The sequence below is a fragment of the Nannobrachium achirus genome (assembly GCF_963921795.1).
Source record: "Nannobrachium achirus genome assembly, chromosome: 7".
Classification (NCBI taxonomy): domain Eukaryota; kingdom Metazoa; phylum Chordata; class Actinopteri; order Myctophiformes; family Myctophidae; genus Nannobrachium; species Nannobrachium achirus.
Window position 1 is genome coordinate 3,756,471 of NC_137816.1, and position 21,130 is coordinate 3,777,600.

Sequence of the window (21,130 nt, forward strand, 5' to 3'; positions counted from 1 at the left end):
GTTTGCATATTTACTCCATTAATACTGATTTGTCATACTTTGTTAAATGACAGTGTGTAATGAATGAAGCTTAATTGGTATATAAATGATAAAATCGCAACGGTGTGAATTCTAACCCTAACCCTAACCCTAAACATAACCCTAACCCTAGCCCTAAACCTAACCCTAACCCTAACCCTAAACATAACCCTAAACCTAACCTAACCTAACACTAACCCTAACAAATGTAGGACTAATGACCTTTCAGACTTATGGGCAGTTCCCGGTACGAAGTGAGCGGTGGTATCAAACACGACACCTGCATATCTGTCTGTGATGTCAGCTATCGCCATACATCGAGTAATGTGCTCATACCGACACTAAAGCCCATTTTCGACTGCAGCTTTAGCTCCACACCACACCACACTACACCACACCACACCACACCGCACCACATAAAAATATCTACATTTTCCATTACACAAAAGTACCCCTATCGGTAAGAAACAAATTGACCCTTTTAACTGTGATTATTATACAATATACATTTGTATTACAACTATCCTAAATTATAATACACTATAATGTGTTATAACTGTGATTATAATACACAATAAAGTATTAATGTATTACTATGATAATTATAATACACTGTAATAGATTATAATAGTGGTTATAACACAATAGAATCTATTATCATGTGTTACAACTATATCCTGGTGGTCTAAATGAAAAGTCAGTGAGTGATCAGTCATTATGAAGTGTTTGGCCCTGTTTGGCCTAGCTCAGACCTACTCTAGACTGGATACTTTTTAGTACCATGTTTAGTACCACTTTCACACCACTCTACCCAGGTCCTTGTAGTGGAAAACCTGGCACAAGTGGGCAGTGTGGTGTGGAGTGGGGTCTGTGGAAAAGGGGCTAAACATACACAGAAAGCCAGACTTAGGGGCGGTAGCACTGCTCAAAAAGGATAAAAAGTCAGATAGGCTGTTACTGCTGCACTGTAATAAAGTATAAGTCACATCTGCTAGTTTTATTGAGGTTAGGGTTAGGGTTAAGGTGAGGTTTAGGTGGTCGGACCAAAGGGAGTCGACCTAATGACATGTTACCCCACGTTGGCCCCATTTCACATAAGTTCTGCTGACAATGTTTATTATACTGTAATAACTACAAAGATGCAATTCTGGGAAATTGAAGGTTGGTTCCTACTTGTAATACATTTAACCAGTGTTTGTAGAAGTGAAGATGCTGGTTTTATATGTTACTAGTCCTGTGCCCGGGGGTGTGATGAGGGACTGAATGTAGGAGTCTCAGAAGTAATGTTGGAGAACCCAGACCGCTGCCTGTTGGGCAGAATAGTTACAATCTATGTCCAGTTGTGCAATACCCGTTGTATACCCATATGTGTTCTGTGTCCAGGCCAGGCTGTGATGTCATCTCCAAATTGGTGACACTGTTTAGTATCAGTGGTCAGCATGCAGACGGACGGTCAGACAGCGGACAGACACGTCATGACAGGATTGACGGAAATCCCCATGACCCATTAGTTCATTTTGGTTTCATCATGATGACATAATAATTGAAACCCCAATAGACCCACACAACGTCAGAAGTTACCCTAGAAACAATTAATCGTACAATAACAGTCTGGTTACCCTGTGCCCACCAGCAATGGGCTAGTGGTGTTTATGCTTTAGGCCTGTTCGTGCACTTGCATACTCGGACAACTGCATGGCTCGGATATACAGTATATGGAAAGTATGTGTAATGTGGTGATATGAGATTGGATATGAACTTGGATGTTGGACATGGTTGTGTAAGACTGCCTATGATGCATATGAGCTTATATCTTTGGTGTGGTAATAATTATGCAGATTCAGAAATGGCACATTTTCTTGGGTTTTAAAGGCATTATAATAAATAAAGTACCAGACTGTTCTATATTTGCCCATGTAATCGTTCCCCATTACACAAATCATGGACTATGCTTTGTGTTCAGAAGTGACAATTCTCAACTGATAATTTCAACAACATAAAAGTCTAAAGTGAGTCAACTGTTAAATACACACAATTTCCAATTTGAAGTGAACAGATAATGTATGGCCACACTGTCACATGTACAATGCAATGCATATAGAAAGAAGACAGATGGTGTCTGAAAATGGATCTTTGCCCCTATACAGTAGTTAACTATATAAAAACTAGGCTATATGAGAAATAGTGCATTGAGTAGATCAAAAACAGCTATAGAAACAGACATGAAAGGAAACCATTTGCATTCAATTCAATTCAATTTTATTAAAGTGTCAAATCATAACAAGTTATCGCAAGACACAGGGGGGTGGAGGGGGATGTACAGTACACGCACACACACACGAGATCTGCATGTGCGGTGCGCGTGTGGAGGATGCACACGCACACGCACACGCACACACACACACACACACACACACACACACACACACACACACACACACACACACACACACACACACACACACACACACACACACACGCATGTTGATTAGCATTAGATGGGATTTTGCCTCTCAGACCCAAAAGCAGATCTACATGCTCACAACGCCTCGCAACGCGAGGCAATGTGAGCATGTAGATCGTCTATTTTAACAATAGAAACTGCGCTATACAAAATGTAATGCCTCAACTCTTAGTGCTCGTCATGCGGTTAAAATGTGATTAACTGGCAGTTAAAATTAGATTGTTTTGGGGGTCACGGCCTGAAAAGGTTGAGAACCACTGACATAGGTGATAACAGGTAAAGGTAGACTTCTTGTAATTGATGTCCATAAGGGTCCATTTGGTTTCATTTCACACTCTCAAGAGTTAAAGAAGCTCTATAAGGGTCCATTTGGTTACCAACTCTCCATCATTTAGCTGGGACCACCTGGAACTCCCTCACGGACCACTGGTTGAAAAACACTGCTCTATCCCAATCTGAACATTTCCTTGGTGAAAAAACAAAACGAAAAAACAAAACATATACATCATCACTAATGTCGAGTACAACTGCTGTTCTAAATGCTGAAACTACCTTTACTTTACTTTACTTTATTTGTTTATTTAGACGGGACAATGCATATTAATGAACACTACATGAATGCAATGTAAATAAACCGGAATTAGCAAGAATGCTAAATTTCATCCGTAGTCCCCACATGAAGACAAAACAATACATACCAACAAACAGTAACCCTACATTAGGAGAGGGCGCCTAAGAACATACATACAAATACTATTTTTCCTGAACCAAGAAAAAAACAACAAAACAACACATATTACTAACAGTACCCTACATTAAAAAAGGATAGTTAAAAATATACGTACATGGCATGAGCTGTACTCTTAGAACTATACATGGTCACAGGTTTGATTGTCAACTAACCATTTTTTTAGATTGAACTTGAAGGATGGAAATGACAAACAGTCTCTTATTGTTAGAGGTAGGTCATTCCAGATTGAACATCCCTGCACTGAAAGGGTGTTTTTTCCAAAAGCGGTTACCCGGTACGGTACTTCGCAATCCCCTCTAGTGATTGCTCTAGTATTGAGTCCTCTATCAGCCTTCCTTTCCTGGTACAACTTTCCTGGTACAACTGCTAGTTTAAATCCTCTTTGGGATTGAAGTAGAGACGTCATGACTGGCATCACCACTGGCGATGCCAATGACATCACCAGGAACACTGTTCTCTCATTGCCTGTTAATGATGACCTTTGCCAGAGATGCTGGTCCCTGATTCAAACAAGAGAGGACACCGTCATGCATACCCAAGAGGGTGTCAGGCACATTCGCCTAAAACGTATTCGCCTAAACGCATTTGGTCCTTTCGCCTGGCACTTTCGCCGTGGATGAGAGAGTTTTCACCCACCCTTTCTAGACGATTCACGCATTTACGCACACAGCTGCAAGAATACATTTAACAAGTGCATGTCATCTCGATCTACATGCTCACATTGCAAGGTGTTGTGAGCATGTAGATCTGCTATTTTCACAATAGAACCGTGTTATACAAAATGTAATGCCTCAACTTTTAGTGCTTGTCAGGGTGGGGGGTCCCCAGTTACCGTAAATATGCACTGCACCTGCATAGGGCATAACTGAGATAAGAGCCATGCAAATGCTTCACATTCTTCCGTATGAAAAGCATATAATTCCCATAGGTAGGCTACGTATCAATTAATTATTTGGACGCACCTGATTCCAATAGCTCTAATCTGTATTGATGTGATTACTATATAGAGCACATAGCCTTGAGTAATGGTCACCGTTTGACAGGAACACCTGTGACAGTCACTATAATATTTAAATGACAAAGGGATAATATGCAAACATGTACAGTCTGACAGCAGAATTGATTAGAGCTATGGAATCAGGTGCATCCAAATAATTAATTAATTGATATGTGCACTGCGCAAATAGGCCATGAGTCATGACGTCCCGATATACATCATAGCATTTGATTTGGAAGACTATCATAGGCCTACTGCTAGTATGCTTTATGGTGAAGAAGGTTTGTAAAAAGGATATGCAGCAAAATTGTTCTGGTGAGAGGCGTGCAGATCCTCCCGCAAGCATAAACTTTCCGTGTCTGGTTTTGGTCAGTGCGCTCTCCTCTGCTCTGTGCCAAATTCTGACTGTCTGCACCTGTCTGTCTGTCTGTACCTGTCTGTCTGTCTGTCTGCCCACAGCGTGGCAGCCCGGCCAGTGCGCTGCATAGCGTGTCATAAAAGACACACAACTTAACTTTAACATTTTAAGCCAGGCAAAATGGATAAAAAAATGGACCCTTGAACATTTAGGCGAAATGGCTCTTCAACGGCGGTGAAAAGACTCTCCTCCGCGGCGAAAGTGCCAGGCAAAAGGACCAAATGTGTTGAGGCAAATACGTTTTAGGCGAATGGGCTGGTGACCCCCCCAGAGGACACACATCACAGTACTTGTGTGCTCTCTTGCACAAATAAATATGAATGAAGGTATACAGATATGGTAGTCATGATAGTCCAAGCATGTCATTTCACCCAGCAGTCCATGGCCATTAGGAGCATACATGGCAGTATCCACATAGAACCTCACCCGTCGCTGCATACTGTTGTGCTCCGAGATGAGGTCCTATAAAGGTGCCGCAGCGATGGCCCGGACCGCCTCCACATCGAGTTGGAAAACACTCAAAACTAAATTTTATCCAAAAAGTAAAGGTAGTTCAGAGCTCCCAGACTGTGGTTTCCTATCCCAGGGTACATAAAACATGAACCACGGCATAAAACAACCGATTAAATCGTTAGTTTTGTAATGTTTTCCCATTCAACCGGAACTACTGTACTGTAGTCTCGCGTAGCCAGGGAGCATTTGCAAATCGCGTTAGGCAACAGTCTGGCCAAGCGAGACCACGCCAGGGGCTTATCTGAATTTAATGACACTAAATAAGCGTGGTGCATGTTTTATGTACCGTGGGATGGAAAACCACAGTCTGGGAGCTGGGAACTACCTTTACTTTTTGGATACAATTTTGTTACGAGTGTTTTCCAACTCAACGTGGTGGCAGTCCGGGCCAGTGCTGGGGTACCTTTATAGGACCTCATCTCGGAGCACAACAGTATGCAGCGACGGGTGAGGTTCTATATGGGGCTAACATGGCAGCTGCCAATCATGTCTTTCCATCATAAATTGTAACCCCCCCCAACAACCATTCCGTGGGCATATCCACTCTCAGTCCAATCTCGCATTGCCGTCCAGTGTAGAAGTGCTCTCCATAGCATTACTGATCCCAGGGGCCTGAAATCCACCCGGACACAAAGCACGAGAACCTCAAGCAGCAGTCAGTTGTCCAGGTGAGTCGAAGTCACTTCATCCCACACGTCCATGTCAATGATGTTGCAGGGCAAGCGTTCCTGTAAGTACACAAGTATTACAAAAACGCACATTATACACAGTATATGTGTATGTGTAATATATACTGTATACACACACACACACACACACACACACACACACACACACACACAGAGAGAGCTGGGATCGGCCCGATCGACCCGAATCGACGTCTGAGCATTAATCATTAAAATGCGTCCGACCCGTGCCGAGGCCCGAACCTTATGTTTCCAGCGCTTTTTCGCCTCATTTCTTTTTCTTTGAGGAAGCCACTGATTTACACTCACTAGCAATTCTAATGTGCAGCACATTCAGCGTGCCTGCATTTTACCCTTAATATGAATATTAATCGACAATGTGGCTTTTGAAAGTGTTTAAATAGTAGGCTACGTTGATAATTAAATAATACAAATAATAACGTGCGCTAAACAGGACGTCTGACACAGTGACTGCTGCAGGTTTCTGCGCCTGGAAAATAGCAGATCTACAAGCTCACAACGTGTTGCGGATGCGAGGCGTTGTGAGCTTGTAGATCAGACAGTTTTGTCACGGAACACACCGCGATGAAGTATAAAAGCCAGGATTTACTTGAGTGATGTGATGTGTGTTGAACGGACAAGGCTGGCACAGTGCACTGCGACTGCACACAACAGCGCAGAAAAATAAACATCCAATGCAAGGGACAGGAGTGGGAACACAAGCTAGGAGCTCCATTCAGCGGCACGCCATTTCCAATCAAACTTCAAAAACGTGTTTACCTCAGCATGGGACTTTGTCGTCGGGCTTGTCGGGCCCCGCGGGTTTTCGGTCGGGTATCCCAGCTCTAACATACACACACGCACGCACGCATACACGCGCACGCGCACACACACACACACACACACACACACACACACACACACACACACACACACACACACACACACACACACACACACACACACACACACACACACACACACACACACACACACACACACACACACACAGAGAGAGCGAGAGCGAGAGACAGAGAGAGAGAGAGAGAGAGACAGACAGACACAGACAGAGAGGGTCCTATATTTCTTTTACCTGATTTGTCCTTTCCTTACAAGAGAAGACCTGGGAACCTTTCTTGACACCTTAAAAGATGAAATGAAAGATCATTAAGCCATGATGCTTTGTAATATCTGCACAATTCTATAAAATCTATAAATTATCCAAATCTCTGTCTGTGTTTATGCCAGTAGCCAATCAGGGGGGCTTTTATTCCCAAAGCTTCATCAGAGAGGGGCAAAGAGTGGTTTTCCATGATTGGTCAAACTTCATGTGACATCATAATGTCTTACAATGACAATGTTGGGTAATGTTGTAAGTACAGGACAAGCACAAGCACAGGATAAATGCCTAGCTGTGGACATGGCGAACGTAGGTCGCAGATTAGTATGTGAACGGTCACAGCTTGTCAGTATGTATGTATTAGTGTCTCTGTCACAGACAGAATGGGTTTGCCACTCTGACATCAGGGCTCTCGCTTCACTGTGATGTCACACTAACAGAATCCCCTTTATGCCCATCTATGGAGTGTCATCAATATTAAGCCCATATCTAACAGGACTAGGCCACATCGGCCACATACGGCCAAGACAGCCCATATCTGTGTGGCTGGTTCTACAGACAGGTATCTCCATGTATGGGCATAAAATCTGGAGTGAAGAAGACCTACGAAGGTAGTGTCAGGAACATCGTTGGGAGGAACAGGTGTCTCACTGCAACCAACTGGATGGGGGAAAAAAAGAAGAAAAGAAAACACTCATCAACATTTACGCTCTCCTCACTGGCCTTCCGGCATGTGCACTTAAGCCTCTGAAAATATCTAGAATGTCGCAGCATGATTGATCTTCAACCAGCCAAAATGTTCAGGTCTGCCCGCACAGAGTACAAAACACTGATGCTGGCCTACCAAGCAACCAAAGTTATGGCACCCCATACCTTCAAAGCGTGATCCAACCTTACAACCCCTCTCGCTTACTCAGATAATCAGTCAGTCAATCAATCAATCAATCAATCAATCAATCAATCAATCAATCAATCAATATATGAACTTTATTGTCACAACACAATTACAGGTAACAGTGAGGTGAAACTCTTGTTTATGCAGGCTCTGCCACTCTGACATCATGCTCTGGCTTCACTGTGATGTCACACTAACAGAATCCCTTTATGCCCATATATGGAGTTCCCTGATGTCATCAATATTAAGCTCATATCTAACAGGACTTCATATGGGAATGCCATATATGGATGCCACATACCACACTAACAGAATCCATATATGGCCAAGACAGCTGTCCAAGACAGCCCATATCTGTGTGGCTGGTTCTACAGACAGGGATCTCCATGTATGGTCATAAGACCATACATGCATGGTCAAATGTCATAGACATCAAAGGACGAATAACTGAGTCTCCATATACAGTACATGGATCTCCATATAGTCCAGTAAAAATAAAGCTGAGGTTGGAAAAAATTGTGTTATTTAGTTTTTCAACTGATTCTGACAGGAAATTAGGTCTACTAGCCAGGATAAAAAATCTACCATAATCTGCTCACTGGAAATACCCACAGTGGCCAAATCAAGTTGGGCTCCCATCGACTTTCTATACAGGAGGAAAATACCCTGAAAAAAAATCTGCTTTAAGTAGGATGTGAGGGGTCTAACTAGGGGTTTGTCATGATGCTGAATCCATTGCAATCACTAAACCATCATTTTCTGGGGCCATTTTTAGCCCAAGGAATGTTTTTTGTGCAAAACAAATGCTTGCAATGGATTCAGCATCATGACAAACCCCTAGTTAGACCCCTCACATCCTACTTAAAGCAGATTTTTTTTCTGGGTATTTTCCTCCTGTATAGAAAGTCGATGGGAGCCCAACTTGATTTGGCCACTGTGGGTATTTGCAGTGGGCAGATTATGGTAGATTTTTTATCCTGGCTAGTAGACCTAATTTCCTGTCAGAATCAGTTGAGAAACTAAATAACACATTTTTTTCCAACCTGAGTGGATTTTTTTCCTAGAATTACTAGACTAATATATGGGTACAAGGGGAAAATAGTTTCATGACACTACAAATCATTGGTACAAGGCCAACTAAAAGGAGACCTTAGTAAGCTTTTTGGTTTAATTACACAGGAACCACTTCATGTAGCTCACATAACATTGAAAGACAGACAGAACACAGTACTTGGCATAATAGAATGCAAAGTGATGTAGCTTTCAGGTTTCTATCCATTTTCTTAATTGATGAGAATACATCAATGAAATATTATCATGAGCAAATGTTCCAGTGGCCACCAATGGACCATTACAGTTCTATAACTAAACAATATAAGAACTGTCTGATGTTCCCCATTTTCAACTGTTTTTATTTGACTTGCTTTGGCAGTGTAAAAAACGTATGTTTTCTCATGCCAATAAAGCTCCTTTGAATTGAATTGATATTCAGAAGCCCTGTAGCAAACAGCACAGGGTAGATAATTATGATAGCCCCTTTAATAATGCCCTATGCAAAGTACTGTGTTCTACTAGAAGGTCTCGCACCCCCCCCCCCCCAGTTCACACCTCGACAACTGTTTAACAAATAAACTAACTATTTGCATATCAATAGACCTGTATAGCGACATTCGCGACCCCCCAAACATTGAATCACCACTGCACCACTTCTATCTGCCTGTCTTTCAATGTTATATGAGATACATAAAGTGGTTCCTGTGCAAATAAGCCAAAACGCTTACTAGGAACTCCTTTTAGTTGACCTTGTGCCAGTATGAAATTGTAGCAATCATAACATGTTAACAATAACGCCATTGACCTTGTTCTATTGTGGTGAAGATTTCACAACTAAATGTGTTTACTTTAATACATGCAGACACTCATAGATAGAAAGGCTACATACCTCAGTCATTCACATAGAGTTATGAGAAGTAGGTAATTCATGGTAATTCCTCGCGTCTGTGAAGTGAACAACATCAACAATGACCACAACCTAACGCTTAGCCTTCTGTAGTGTGAAAAACTTGCTGCCAAGTGACTATTAGCCAATCACAACGAAAACTTTCGGGAAAGACCCGCCCTTACCTGCCTCTGATTGGCCTACCAAATGTCCGTCTCAGACCCGTACTGCAGTAGCGTCAGTTCAGAAAAAGCTAAGGTATGGCAACATGACTGATTTTTTCCCTGTTTCTACGGTTTCTTGGGCTGGATATGGCAGCCTGGAACGGTTTTTCAAGTGCAGCTAAACTTGGCATGTTAGTAGCCTAAACGTGCCTTGTTAAAGTTTTTGTAAAATGTAGTAGTTATTTTACTGTAATTTAACAACACCCTAATACAGATAGACAAAGAGACATTCATGGATTTATATTTAAAGGTAACTTTTATTGTCCCCCCTGCTTGGACCCAGGGTATGGCAGCTGCATACCCCTGCCATACCCAATTGACGCCCCTGCCGTACTGGTCCGTCTCTGTCAATCATGCGGAAGTAATGTGACGTGACGTCACGGGTTGGAAACGTTAAATAAAGGTCTCGTTCTCAGAGAATACAAAACTATTAAATACAAAACTAGGATGGAAATGCTCACAAATATTTACAGGTTTTTGTGTGTGCTGGCGTGTGGTTTGGTGCATTTTAAACAAGCTGTTTAGCGCACGTTTTGGATTTCTACCCTCCAAAGCTGACGTCAGCACCAAGAAGTTGCTGATAAATTCGCTGAGTGCGCATGCGTGGGCGGGCAGAGACGGCGCGGTCTGCCGTCTTAGATCTCAATGAATGTCTATGAGTGGACCCTGGAAGGCAGTTATTGCTGTCGCTGGCGGCCAGAGAAGGCAACCACTGCCTGCACCGGCTTCTGACTAATAGTAGCTCCGTGACGTCCCCGGTATGATAATGTGTTGGTATGGCAGCCGCTAGCTCTGGTCCATAGCGTTAGTGGAGTTCTCCCTAACGCTATGTTCCTCTACATCCGTATTCCTTGGCAAAACCGGAAAACCCCGCCGTCTGGTCCGAAAATATCAAAAACTGTTTCGCCCCTCATCAAACCAAAGATATCAGTGGACAGTTGAAAGCTTACTCTACTTAGTGGACGCGGGCTGAGCCCCCCACCACACGATTAAAATACATTTCTAGGGCAAAATGAAAAATATTCTACCGGATGGAGACTCCATTTCTTCTCGTTTTTCACTATTTGTCGTCGCCATCAAGGTGCCAACTCACTACTGCCGCGCAGGTCAGAGGACCGAATTACACTGAGCATTAGTCTCACTGGGTGTTATTCAACTCTGCGACGTTGGAAGCGCTGTTTCGTAAAAACCTGGAAGAGCGTCTCCATCCGGTGGAATATTTTTCATTTTGCACTAGAAATGTATTTTAATCGTGTGGTGGGGGGCTCAGACCTCGTCCACTAAGTAGAGTAAGCTTTCAACTGTCCACTGATACCTTTGGTTTGATGAGGGGCGAAACAGTTTTTGATATTTTCGGACCAGACGGCGGGGTTTTCCGGTTTTGCCAAGGAATACGGATGTAGAGGAACATAGCGTTAGGGAGAACTCCACTAACGCTATGGACCAGAGCTAGGCAGCCGCATACCCCTGCCATACCCAATTGACGCCCCTGTCCTAACATAAGCCCCAGCTGTCATATTTCACTTTTACTGGCCACAGTTTCTTTTCCTTCCCCAGCCACCACCACCACCACCATGTCACCATGTTTTCGGCTGTCCCAGAGAGTGTCGGAACTGGAGGGGCGAATATCCCAACTTCACCAAATCCAGGAGAGTGAAACATTCCTCGACCACATGTTCACCGTGTGCCAGGACACTGTTGCATCTATCCTGAACCCAGATTCACCCGGCGGTGGAGTCGAGGACGAGGACGAGGACGAGGTGATCTCTGCGGGTCCAGGAGCTCCTATCGCGGGGTGCGAACTTGATGCCACGGTTCCCGCCGTGGAGGAGAAGCAGCCCCGGTACGTTCCTGTCGCGAGGGGCGAGCTGGACGACACGGTTCCCGCTGTGTTGCCTGCTGTGTTGCCCCGGTGTGTCCCTGTCACCAAGGCCAAGTTGGACGTGACTGTTCCAGCTGTGATGGATGTGTTGCCACGGCTGGATGCCTCCGCCCGGTGGGACCTTGAGGATGCAAAACCTAGATTGGAACCCACATCTAGTTCATTATAATGAGCGAAATCGCTATCACCTCGCGCGGCCGTACTGCACGAACGCCGTGCTCCGCAGAGCGGACCGTTGTTGAAAGCCTGAAGCAACATTCTCCACTGCACAAACTCCACCCCCGATAGCAAAAAGTGAATGGTTTTTTCTGGTTGACCAGTCAGGGAGTCTCAGGGACCAATCAGAAGGCTGACAAACGGTGGATTGCTTTATACAGGGAAGACAATTCATTACAATGCTGTGCATTACTGCAATTCATGTCACAACACAGTATTGCATCTATTGGCACCTTAATTTTGCCCAGCAGGGCATCAGAGAGATTCAGATATTGCTCTACATCCCTCTTGGTCAGTTTAGACCACTTTATTTTCCCTGAGCTTACGCTGTTATCCACAGGAATCAACACTGGCAGATGGCCTGTATTCAGTACTACCCGGAGTGGTATGTGATCGGTGGTAGCCAGATCATACACAATTTCCATATGTTCTATAGAGCCATGAGCATCTTGAGTACAAAGGCAATGATCCAGCCAGGAGGTTGTGTGCCAGGCTTCGCTGATATAAGTGTAGCTACTTTCCGGTAATAGTACCTTGCTACTAGATAAAATCAATCCGTTATCCATACAATATTGCATTAGATGTTTCCCAAATAAGGAGTTAGAATCAGACACATCTGCATTCATGTCACCAACAGCATAGATACAGGTAGAAGGATTGTCCTGAATGAACGACATGATAAATGCCATTCTGTTGAGATACTCATCCTCATTTTCATAGCATTCAAAAGGTGTATATACATTCAAGATAATTCGTTTTTTGTCGCTACAGCACAGCTCTATCCCAATAGCCCAGTCAACTCCCAGTCTAATGACATTAACCAACGTGAAAGTCCGTATGGATCGAGTTCAGACCTTCCAGATCTTGTTTGGCCAGGAAAGTTTCCTGGATACACAAAACGTCGCACTCATCCAACAGTTTGTCCACAACAATACGGCGTGATTTGTCACTTTCACTGTGGCCAACACGCAGCCCTCGCGCATTGTAGGATGTAACACGGATGTTCATGTTCATAAAAGTTTAAAAGTTAATTGTCACAGTGACACTATGCAGTCGCAGACTGGCTCTCCAGCAGAGCTGCAGCCCCCCCTGGGCACTTTAACTCCCCGCTGCTAGTGGACTTAAGCACACAAGCCTCATAATAGCGGCGGACATAAATCCCCGCGGGCCAGAGTTTGGGATCGAACATTTCATCAACACTCTTGCATTCAGACGTAATGTGGAAAGAGCCGAATCTGCTGTGTGGCGACTCGATCTTACTACATGTCACTGTCTCATTATTCAGTTTCTCTGACAAGTATGCACGCAGTGTATCCGCCCCCAGCATAGGGGAGAACCGAGTAGCAAACACACTCACCAGTTTAGTAGTCACCACTGCAATGCTGCTCTCAGTGCCCGTTCCAATAGGGTTATAAGTAAGCCCCTCCCCGCACCTTCCCCCCCTAGTTACTGTTGCTACCCGGGACAAGCTACCTGGCATCCACCTGCATTCCAATGGCGGACGCTGTGTTTTGCACGTGAAAGATGAAGGAGGTACCGGGTCAACTGATAGATATTTTTTTAAGCAACAGCTCAAAAATATCACAAAAAGCTCACCAACAAGGTATAAAATATGCACTGGAAGAATATGTGCATAATATCCACATTTCCAGTGACAAAATAGAGGCGAAGGTGTATCGTTCTCAAAGGAAGAGAGAGAAACCACATCTCCTCATTGTCAACTACGTTGACAACATTATCACGGGACAGGAGTGTTCTTGTATCGCTGGGTAAGTTCTACACAACAAATAATCACTACATTAATAGACAAACATAATGAGGAACTAATTTAACTAGTGGTAGCCTCCCCATACTTTAGGCAAAGCATGCTTGCGAATATCATGACTTCTTTTGAAAGTCTGTGACCGTTGAGCTATCACAAATAAACATAAAAACAAACAGCTGAAACTGGACATGTGTTTCTCAACATTCACATTAATCTAAAAGTGGTTCAGGATACCAACGTTACGTTGTCAAATCAGTAACTGTGATTAACTTGTGTTGTGATGATGGCCTATCTATTGCCTTCAAACCTACCTCTGCCTGCCATCAAATAGCCCACATGACGGTCGTTGATCAGATTATCAACGACCGTCATGTTTCAGGGCAAGTCATCAAAACGCATTTCTATTAACATGCAAATGAATGTATAGCGATCGTGATGCCAAAGTAGCATTGTCAATCAGTACAGTAGGCTATCATTAACTTGTGTTGTTGTGACTCTGCAAATTAAACTAATAACGATTGTGATTCGGGATCAACACATCAATAGGCTATCACTGGGCATTAACCTGTCTTGTGACGTTAACCTCGTTACCTCATATCAAAGATATATTTATATACATAAATGTTTATAATATCTAATAGATTCAGGAAGCGAAATTAACTAACGCTTCTTAGTTTCATTTGTATCTTTACATAGGCTATTAAACATATAAACAGCTCACACATTTAACACTATTGTAACAGTTGACATTTCATGTGTACCTCTGCAATGTCATAATCAATAACCTATTATTGTAATTACCAAAGTTAACACTCCCTTAGCATCCTACTGTAGGCCTATATGACCAGTGAATAAACATCCAATGTTAAAGTTAAAACCCAGGTAAATAAATGTATCTCTTTTCTTGCTATACTTATTCAGGGCAGAGGGCTACTGCTCCCATATAGTTGGGTTGTTTCTGTTACCGGCCTCAGACCTAGGGGAATCTGGGACGGTACAAGCGATGCACAGGCAAGATGCACTGTGGATCTGTAAATGACGAGGAACAGACGCAGTTATAACGTGTTGTTTTGCACGGCCAGCAGCGTTTTATTACTCACTAAACAGGTATCAAAATATTCAATAATCATTTCAAAATCTCAATAATATCACAATAATCACAATATCATCATAACATCACAGCATCAGTTCAATATCACAATATCTTTTCAATATCACAATATACTGTACTGCAATATCACCATAACATGTCATTTCAGGTTTTCCAAATATCAAAATACAGTGTAACAGTCCAACAGACTCTTTTAGTTCACATTTGGTCAGAAAACACAATACTTGCAAAAAAAGTAGTGCTCCTTTAAGTTCACCATAACTCAACATTACAGTAACCCAAACCTTATACAGATTCTCTTCATAAAACGAAAATAAAGTGCAAAACAATAAACCTGGTGTGTGTGTGTGTGTGTGTGTGTGTGTGTGTGTGTGTGTGTGTGTGTGTGTGTGTGTGTGTGTGTGTGTGTGAGAATCCTTTCTCCCATAAACAAACTTAATACTGAAGTTACAGCCATCAGCTTCCATAAACAAAACAATAATACAGTTCCCAAATCTATACTCATTCATTACATTCATATCATTAGCTCAAATTCACAGTGAAAACAAATAGAACACAACGTTCTTATCGACACACGCACGTGCACGTGACCCACGTGTGCTCTCTGTATGGCAGCAGAGTGGAGAACTCTATCTGGCAGCAGCCATTATCAAACAAATCACAAAACAATAAAACTACTGGTCCAAACTCACTTTGTGTACACTCAAAACGTCACCAAACATGTCACTGACAGTTCACAGTAGTTTTAAACATCTTTAGGAATGTTTATAAGGGTTAAATTAATACCTGTAAATGACGAGGAACAGACGCAGTTATAACGTGTTGCTTTGCACGGCCAGCAGCGTTTTATTACTGACAGCGCATGCGTGGGGCCAAGACTATAGACAACATTCCTGGCCGATTGCAGGAGGGACGCCCCGCCCCCAAGTCGAAAGGGAACTTCCGGGTTCTCTCTGTCAGGCATGCATATAAACGTGTTGCCAAGTCAATTTATTTACCTAAACTATCTTGTTTTTTTTGCTTATTTATATTGCAAGAGTTGGCTTGTTTGGCTTATTTCTCTCACAAATTTTGGCAACACTGCCCAGCGCTGCAGTAAAAGATTATGACAATGAACTGAAAGGGTTAAACCAACGGAGGTTTTTTTTCCAGCTGTCAGATGGTGCGGTGACTGCGGTCATGGTCTCTTGATATGCAAGCGCACCGCTATCTTCGATGTTTTTATTCTATCTACACCAGTTAATAGTATTGATGACATCCTTAACATATCCTAAACTCAGCAAACTCCCCAGAGAAGCAGCACGACTCACAACAACAACAACAACAACAACAACAAGGTAAAACTCTCATGCTAGCTAATTAGCCTTGTTAGCTACGATCTTTTACTGTATGGGGACTACTCTTGTTACAACTAAGTACAAGTTATTTTCACTTGTGACAACACAACATTGATTATAATTGAAATACAAGCTCTTCGCTGTTGTGTTGTATCTGTGAATGCAATTGTTTTCTGTCTTTCAGACCTGTACTGTACGTCCAGGACCAATGAAGCCAGATGTGAGGGTCTCCTCATCATATTTATTGCAATAAAATATTTATACACACTTTTCTTTGACTTGTCCATGCCTTTTTTTTTTTACTGTTGAGGGTTTCAAATGTTGTACTGTATATTGTGTTATTGAGATAAGGAATGTTCCCAATGATGCTTTGAAGGAATGCTTTTAAACACTTGTCATTTTCAATTAATCCAGTTTGTTTTTGTATCTATTAAAGCCAAATGTATTCATTGTTTTGACGTGACAGTTTAGGATTTAATGATTAAATGAGCATTAAATATGAATGGATATTTATATTGCCTTGATTAGGATTAAATCGATGATTTACAGTGATATAGTGAAATGAACACAGCATAGGATGCACATAATAGGTGGGCTAATGTGTATTATGTCTATTCTGGAGTGGGTTGAGTTGTTGACAGGCCTATTTGTAAAAACATTAATGCATATCACACAACACAAGCCAACTGTGACTTCATCCCAGAACAGAGGAGAATGGAGATGACAACGTTTGACATGATCAACCAGCGTTCTGAAGGGAAAAGGTTTGCTAGCTAGAAATCATACAACATTCGCTTCCATGAAATACTGATTAGGTTCAATGCTTGCTTTCAAATACACAAATCTGTTTATTTGTAGGCCTATATCAATTCAATTCAAAGGAGCTTTATTGGCATGAGAAGACATGTTTATATTGCCAAAGCAAGTGTCAAATAAAATAAAAACAGTTTAAAATGGCGAACATATAATATGACATGCAGTTGGAGGGAGTACAGCATTGTGTAAAAAGCTATGTCGCATTGTGACATTTTATATATATATATACAGGGTATAAAGCTTTTGAAACAATTTAAATAGCGTTATTTTTTAAGAAGTTTGCATATGAAAAAAGGTAGTTTCATGACAGTACACTAGTACAAGGTCAACTAAAAGCATACGCCCAAGAAAGCCTATGGCAATTGTTTCAATTGAGATCTCTTTTTTTTTTCCTCCAACTCATAACATTGAATGATGGCAGAACAGGTGTGTATCGTCACAACTCATTTATTTATCAGCAGAGTGGATGAGTGTTGCCATTAAGTGACATTGTTAACATAAGTTACAAAGTAAAATTACAAAGTAAAACAATCCCGTCTCATTAGTTAAGAGGAGAATCAGATCAGATGAACGTAAACAGGAAATCGCGCTACGATCAAGCCCAAAAAAGGGCTTCCGGTCGGAAGTAGGGGGCGTGGCCAGGCATGTTGTCTATAGTCTGTTTCCTCAGGTCATTCACAGCAGCGCGGGAGCGCCATCTACTGACTGGGAAGTCTAATAAGATGGGAAATCCCATAGTAAAGTGTCAGATAATGTTGAGAATAGTTCAGATAACTTAAAAAAATGGGGGGTGACTGTTTTAATGTAAACTATAATTAGAGGCATTTTCTGAACCCTCTACACTCTCCCCTGCTTTAAGAGATGTCTCCTGACATCTAGAACTAAACCCAACAAGCAGTCTAGTCAGGTAATAGTCTGGGAAAAGTCATCAATCTGGTCTGTGTAGTGTCTGGTAAGTTATGTCGGGGTCAGGGGTTAGTCAGTGTTGATCAAGTCAGTATCTGTCAAATCCAAAGTGCAAGTCTACTGTCCTATATCTAATAAGTCCATACAGTCGGGGTAGGATAGTAGCAGGTTTCGGGTAGGACTTGGTAAGGGGTCATGGGGTAAGGCACTAGGGCTGACCCAAAAAATTCGAATATTCGAAGCTTCGTTCGAAGGCACGGTATTCGAATTTGAAAAATAAATTCGAATAATCGGCCGCGGCCGTTTGTCCTTTGGGGGGGCCGCGTGCCTTAGCTTGCATGCGCCTCGCTCCACTCTATGCTAGCGTCACCCCCTTCTCACACACGTGTTAACAATAACAAGCCAACAACAACAAGAGAGCATGCATGAAGCCATCCGAATGGTCGACGCTGAAGAAAAAAAAGAAAAGACAGCACATATACACCGACATCCGTTTGTCACCGAAATGTGTAACACCAATGTCTGAGTAACATCATCACCCAATGCAACTATGCGATGCAGTCACACATTTCGTTTGCCACCCATTGTCGGTGTAACATCCATGCACACTTCCACACGCTGACAGACACACAACTCAACGCAAGGAAACAAACAGCGACAATTGGATTTTACAAATCGGACCCCGTCAGCGTCGATCCCGTTTTAAAGAGGACAAAAGAGCTTAAAGCTGGAGAACTCTCTGAGGGAGAACAATACGAGACAAGTGTGGGGTGGTTTTAGGAAGATCACCGGGTACGGCTCTGCCAACTCTACTGTGTCAGGCACGGAGGAGCTGGCAAACGAGATGAACCGTTTTTTCAATCGGTTTGACGGTGCTCCTGTTAATGTTCAACAAGCAGCGGCTGGGTCAAACGGTGTCCTCGGTTGCCACCCTCTTTCTTCCCCTGCACCATCTCCCCCTCCCCCACCCACCCTGTTTCTCACCACCGAGCAAGTGAGGCGCCAACTCGGAAAAGTCAACACCAGGAAAGCAGCGGGACCTGATAACATCAACTCTAAGGTGCTTAAGGCTTGCGCGGAGCAGCTTGCTGTCCCCCTCACGCATCTCTTCAACCTCTCCCTGAGGACGGGGAAGATACCACAGCTGTGGAAGTCCTCCTGCATTGTCCCAGTGCCTAAGAAGACCCGTCCCTCGGTCCTCAATGATTACAGACCAGTCGCCCTGACATCACAGGTCATGAAGGTCTTTGAACGGCTGGTTCTGAACCTACTGAGACCGGCGGTCAGTGATCACCTGGACCCCCTTCAGTTTGCCTACCAGGCTGATATTGGGGTTGATGACGCCATCACCTACATGCTCCATAAGTCTCTCACCCATCTGGAAGATCTGGGCAGCACAGTCAGAATTATGTTTTTTGACTTCTCCAGTGCTTTCAACACTATCCAACCGTCTCTGCTTGCGGAGAAGCTTACGCTGATGGGGGTGGACAAGGGCTTTGTGGCATGGATCACAGACTACCTTTCAGAAAGACCACAGTCTGTGAGACTGCAGGGCTGTCGGTCCGATGTGCTGGTGAGCAACACGGGGGCCCCTCAAGGAACTGTGCTCTCACCCTTCCTGTTCACTCTCTATACATCGGACTTCCGCTTCAACTCCAAGACCTGTCATCTGCAGAAGTTCTCAGATGATACCGTAGTGATCAGCAAGATCTCGGGTGACAACACGGCTGAGCACGATGGTGTGGTTAGGGACTTTGTGCAGTGGAGCGAGGACAACCATCTCAAGCTCAACGCAAGCAAGACTAAGGAGATGGTGGTGGACTTCCGCACCTCCAAGAGAGTCCCCCCGGTGCCAAGCACCATTAACGGTGAGGTGGTTGAGCTCGTGGATAACTACAAATTCCTCGGAGTACACCTGAATAGTTCACTGGACTGGTCGGACAACGCGCAGGCGATTCACAGCAAGGGGAAAAGCAGGCTGTTCCTCCTGAGAAGACTGAGATCGTTTGGGGTGTGCAATAGGATGCTACAGATGTTCTATCAGTCTGTCATGGCAAGTGTCCTCTTTTTTGGCATAACATGCTGGGGTGGCAACAACAGAGCAGGTGACACGTTTAACCTAAACAGACTGGTGAAGAAAGCTGGCTCTGTCGTTGGGTCCTCTCTGCAGGGGGTGGAGGAAGTAACCAGGGTGCGCACTGGGAAGAAGCTAGATTCCATCTTGGAGAACTCCTCCCACCCCCTCCATCTAGAGATCACCAGTTACTGGAGTAAGAGAGGAAACGACCGCTTTACCTACCCAGTACGGAGATGTGAGAGATTAGGAAAATCTTTTGTACCGGCTGCCCTTAAGCTGTACAACGAGACACATAACGGACGCTTGAAAAGGTCTCCCTTCCTAACTTAGACTTCGGAACCATTGCTGTATTGACTCTAAGGAACAATTGCTGTATTGACTTTGAACTCTAAGGACCTTCCAGGAAGAGTGCTCAGGTGCGCCTTGCGGTGACACGCTTCCTAGTTTCTTCGTTTTTTCGCACTGATTTTTGACACTGCACTATTAGGTTGTTAGTGTTGGTAGTTTCTGAGTATTTTTGCTTTGTTTAACAATGACAGTGAGATACTTGTTTGCACTAACTAGCATTGACTGCTATGGTCTCTTTTGCAAGACACTTTATGTATATATACTTATATATTATTCGCCCCCCTCTATTGATGCACCTTCTCCTTATTGGTACTGTACTGCTCTTGTCTTTGTTTTGTTTTTTTTCCCCTCTTATCTATCTTTCTTACGTCTCTGTAACTTTGTAAATAACTGTATACTGCTGTGCTACTACTGGACAACTAAATTTCCCCCTTGGGATAATAAAGGTATCTATCTATCTATATCTATCTATCTAAAAACAACTTGCTAGGGTTACATTGTCGTGGTGTTGATGATTACAAGTTTATATCGGATCTGCAAGCTCACTAGTCGCGCCCGCATAGAGAACTACGTTGTCTGAGCCTGACCATCAGCTTTCGGCTGATGAGTGGAACGTTACATCAGACACACTGCAGTGCAATTATTTA

The 21,130-nt window shown here is 43.2% G+C and overlaps 1 long non-coding RNA gene across 1 annotated transcript; it reads right to left on the reverse strand.

Moving 5' to 3' along the window:
* Window positions 1–2,456: 2,456 nt before the first annotated feature.
* Window positions 2,457–9,905, reverse strand: LOC308288119. Its single transcript, XR_013962172.1, has 4 exons — window positions 9,805–9,905; window positions 7,575–7,627; window positions 6,941–6,990; window positions 2,457–5,889 (listed from the first exon to the last, which is right to left on the reverse strand). It is a non-coding gene; the product is annotated as an uncharacterized lncRNA (long non-coding RNA).
* Window positions 9,906–21,130: the final 11,225 nt, after the last annotated feature.